Genomic DNA, 5,282 nt, shown 5'->3' on the forward strand with positions numbered 1-5,282 from the left:
TCCCTGACTTAATATTTCAGAGCACTGGATTTTTTTAAAATAAAAACAGCGTTGGAAAGGGCAAGAAGAGAATTTTTAAAGTAAGTAAAAAGATAAGATAACAAAATGGCAATTGGCGCAGTCTGTGCCTTATGTTACCATGGATCACAAAATCTAGGTTCAATTCATGTAACTTATCAAAATGGGTAGAAGCCTGAAGCATCTCACTTTTGCAAATGAATAAAGTGCTGTTTTCATAAGAACAGTACGTTGAAATGTACAAGTAAAATGTAGACTGTATAGAATGGGTGGCTCAGTGAGTAAAGGCACTGACTCTGATAACAACACTGCGTTTGCAGCAGGGAACTCTGGTGCAAATCCAGGTGTCGGCTCCTTGTGACTTTGGGCAAATCATTTTATCTCTCTGTGCCTCGGGCACCAAAGTCATAGATTGTAAGCTCATTTGGTCAGGGACTGTGTCTATAAAAATCCTATGTGTGGTGTACCGTGCACTATACTGTAATTGTTAAGCACTTTGAGTCCCATTGAAACAAAAAAGCTATACAAAATAAAGTTATTATTATTTGTTACCCCCTTTGGGATTACTATAAGGGTTTAAAGGAGTTAGCTATTGAACACCTGCTCCACATTGACCAGCCAGGGACACTTATTCGTGCTGGAAATGCTGGATCGGTCACCTGGTCTAGGGTGACTCAGCAGAGGCTTAGCTCTGCCCCTTTTCTGCCTAGAGACGGAGTGGAAGAGAGGTTATAAATATGAGAGGAGAAGGACTGCACCCTCAGAGCCCAGGAGGGGATAAACAGAGGGGTCTCGCAATGTATGTAAGTAGTTAGGAAAGGGTAGTTGGCCCTGTTCTTATTTTCTCAGATAGGATAGTGCCCTTGTACTCAGGCTCCCTAGAGAGATATGAGAGATAGAAGTAGAGGTTCCAAGCAGGGAGTGGTGACTTAGGGGTGACCCCAAATGGTAACTATGGGACTCTTAGAGTATCAACTTATATCTTTGGACACCCTCCTGGGAGCATCCCAGAGGAGTATAAGGCCTCGTTCAGGGTGCCAGCTGCAGGACTCGGAGGGAGGGCGTGAGGGAGGCAGTGCTGCAGTTTGCTGGGCGATCTGTGTTTATCCCCCAGCAGACTTTTCAGCGTTGGGGAGGGGGCGGGGTTACACACAGCAGGTAAAGTATCCAAGTTGCAGTCATGAAATCATTCTGAAGAATGATTTCATTGGCTGCCTTGGTCCCTGTGACGCTGCTGCAGCTCCAAAAAATGAAATTTTCGTTTATTGAAACTGTAGTCAGCTTCAACTCCTGGCTTCGGAGACAGGGCGGTTGCTACCCTGAAAACCAGTATTCAAATTGAATACTTTGTTTCTCACGGCAGCACGCACGGCAGCACGCCCTCCCTCCGAAGCCAGCACCCTGAACGAGGCCTGAGTTGAGGCCTAATTGAAAGTGACCCCCTCTGCCATCCCAGCAAGGAAGTGCTACAACAGGATGGCCAGAGAAAGTTGCAAAACCCAAGGTCTCATTGACCAAAGATATAAAGGGGTAGCCCAATCAGGGACCTAGAAGATATTAGAAAAGTATGCACAATATGGAATATTATATTTTTTCGTCACCACCCAGCTGCATGGACCCAGCATCCAATGTAAACTCCCTAGGGCCGAGCAGTGTGGGTTACATATTGTTACTATTCAATATCTACAGAAGATTTGCTTTATATAATTTAGCTCATGCAGTATGAATAGCACATATTTAAAGGGGAAAAAATACTTGTGTTCTCACACTGCATTTCTTATAGCATTTGCCTTTTATCGACCATTTTATAAGTATGTAGGGCGAACATTTATAAAACTGCTAAAACCTGCTAAACATTAAAACTAAAGAATACCATACATACTGAGAAATACAAGGAAATATTGCAGAGTCAACAGCATGTACTTTGCTTTTGTTTATTTAGTAAACGTTTCGATATGATATCTTTGGCTATCTCACTATACCTAACACAAAGGACATTGTTAGTGTTTCGTGAAACAGGAGTACAAAATGCTATAATTGAAATTCTTTTTGTCATTTTTTTAAGAGCCGAGCTGTAAAAAAGGGGTGTTGGCTTTTCACCACATTTACTACAGTCTTCCGAAAAGTGATTACATGGTATCTGTTTCAGCCTGTTAAAAACAACTTATTTTACAGATGTTTGGTATTTACTCAAGCCCTGCTCCCTCATCTAGATAAACAGTCACGGTAGCATTATTTTTAACAATGATAAGTGGTGAGGGTAGGATGACACCACTGTCCCGTGGGCATCATAAGGTTTTGTACAACCAATTGTTGCTGCAGGGCAGTTTTCCAGCCTGGTAGGAGCCTAGATTACCACAACCATGTCAATTTGAAAGAGTCCTCAGGCCCTAGCACAGTTGTACTTTAATGTGAGCAAAAAAAAAACTATTTACCGCACTTTGAGAGTGCTGAAGGAGCAATCAAAGCTCTCTTTTTATTTTATTTTTATTATTATTTTTTTTACCCAAGATTGAAGCAGAGGGTCTCGGGAGCTAAACTCTATTTATTTGAGCTCTGTTTCCGGAGATACCTCGTAGTAGGTGCCAGTAGCCATTCAGGCTCAGCTAGCTGGGTTTTAAAGTTTAAAGATCCTGCATGCCAATGGGAAGCCGAACTTGATGACGTCACGGCTTCCTATTGGAAGCTTTGAACAGCGGTGATCACTAGTAACCGAGCAGAGCGGCTACCAGCACCTACTACGGAGGTATGTGTCACGGGAGAGCAGGACTATCACACCAGGGATCAATTCGCCAGACAGAAACACAGAGTTTATCAAATTAATTTATTAGAAACAGAAATATCCACAACTATACAGATACACAACACACATACCCCACTGGGGAAAACTGTGGATACCCTGCAGAACTAGTTGCAGGGACCGCCTTGCAGAGATTTCCCCTGTCCTTCTTTCTTCACAGTGCCTACAGGGACTGGTTTTCAGGAGGCCTGGGACCAGTACTGCAGCTCATAACCAGAGATAGAGCTAGCTAGGGGTCTCCCTCCCCACCTTTTTATACCTTATGCCACAACATTGAAACATTCAAGGCCAGGTGCTGTCAATATGCCCCAGCCTCTGATTGTTGATGTTGGGTTTAAAAGCCACATTAAAAGAGCATCATAAGAAGGGTTACTTGGAAAGGTCACAGACAACTTTGCAATATTCCATTTGAACATAACATTAACCCCTGGTCCCCTGAAGTGCTGGAACCAGGCTACATAATACATAGATATACATATTGTACACATAATGCAACTGTATTATTGACAGGTAGAGGTTATGACAGGTTAATCTTTATTAAAAGCAGTCACATTTACCCCTACCGTCACAGTACGTATCTCCAACAGCAGGGGGTCCTCAGAGCTGAAATGAATGGGGTTCAGCTCTGGGGACCTCCTGCTTCAATTCCCGGCAATATATATATATATTTTTTAAATGCTTAAAAATAAATGCTTGGATTACCGCTTTAAATACTTTTACCAAAGCTGATATAATAATTACAAATAAAACATGCAAACCATGAGAACATTTCACAAGAAATTGTTAGCATGAGAATATTGAACTACGAATTGTTTAGTGGTAACTATATTTCACGACTAATGGTTTTAATGCTATATTAGGATTCTGGTTTCATTTGGTTTGATTGAATAGTAAATTAATGTTTAGCATGATGTTTTTTTTGCCTAGTTTACTGTGTGCAATGTTTTTGATATTCACATGTAGCCAGGGTCCCTCTGGTCCCCCTGTCTGCAGGTTTCTTTCCCCTTTGCGTGTGTGCTGCTGCGGGGGTGAGCGCGTTCCCGGTGGCTCCCGGTGGCAACTGCGGCTGGATGCCGCCATGTTTAATGTGTTCGTGCATGTGCGGAGGCTTGCGCGTAAGCAGAGCAGTCGCGGTGGCCATGTTGAGGTTGGCGTGGGAGTTCGCGCCTGTGCAGTGCAATGCACAGAGGTTGGCAAGCATAGAGGTGGCCATTACATGTGTGCAAGAGCTCTTGGAAGTTGCGCATGCTCAGTTAAGAGTAGCGGCGGCCATTACAGCTTCAGACATGCACAGTAAAGATCGCGCACGCGGTCCCCATAGGAAAGAGCTGTACCAAGGACTACAATTCCCAGCAGCCTCTGGGGACTGCACTTTCACCCTGGTCACAGGCAGCCAGACAGCCAATAGAGCTGGCAGCTTCTCCTGTTGGAGAAGATACAATGTTGTGTGCAGACAGGGATTGTCAGTTAGGAGCTGGGACACAGAGAGGGGAGGGTGTGTTTGTGCAGGGAGGAAAGTAGCCTCCTGCACTAGTCCAGAAGTCTCCCCTTAGGCCCTAGCTAGACCCCATTCCCCTTCAGCTTGTGACTGCTTTAGGGAAGGCCCCTTAGGTAGGGACTTTGCCCTGTTAGCAGTCAGAGTTAGTCAGTTCAGTCAGTGACACAGCTGCAGTGCTGTGTGCTCTGACAAGAAGGGTCAGTGTATAAGGAATCATCTCTGCGGCTGCAGAAATAAGAGACTTTCCAAAGGTGGATCACTCCATGCGGGAGTCACCCACCGCCAGGCAGAGTTGCAGGACGTCACAGAGGAGATCGCAGAGCGGCGGATCCTTTGTGAAGAATCTGCAGCCTCAGGTGCTGGAGCACTGGGCAGGTACAGTCAGTCATCAAGTGCACCAACTTTACCAACAGTCACTCACTTGGGGTATTGTGGGATATTTGGGACTATTGATATAACGTGTGAGGTACAAAGCCCTGCGTGGTGACCGGGTAGTTGTGCCTATTGGTGTTATAGAGGGACACTGTCAATGTCAAGTATGTTGTGTTGTGTTATATGCCATATAGTAAACCCTTTTAGCCATAACCTTTGGTGTGGGCTGGTTACTTTATGGATGTTCCTATGTGAGGGCCACTCTACACTCCTAGAATCTCACATAGGTGGAGGCGCTGACAGAAACGTTCCAGAGAAGCACCCCAGGTTCTCATCAGAGGAGGCTCAGGCCTTCTGTGAACCTGCAGGTATACGCACCACACATGGTAACATATAGGTTCCCCCTCACATACACTCTATATGCGATTGGGTGGGGGAATACCCATTACAAACATTTTAACGTGTTGTCCAATTTTAAGGTTGCAAAATGTGGTATGCCTAAATTATTTTGGCGCATGAGAGAATAAAGTCACGTGTGCTGCCAACATTTTGATCTATGTAGTGATCAGACTCACCGTAGGACTTTTTCAGTCA

Source organism: Ascaphus truei, chromosome 2 (genome assembly GCF_040206685.1).
Source record: "Ascaphus truei isolate aAscTru1 chromosome 2, aAscTru1.hap1, whole genome shotgun sequence".
In the NCBI taxonomy this organism is placed as follows: domain Eukaryota; kingdom Metazoa; phylum Chordata; class Amphibia; order Anura; family Ascaphidae; genus Ascaphus; species Ascaphus truei.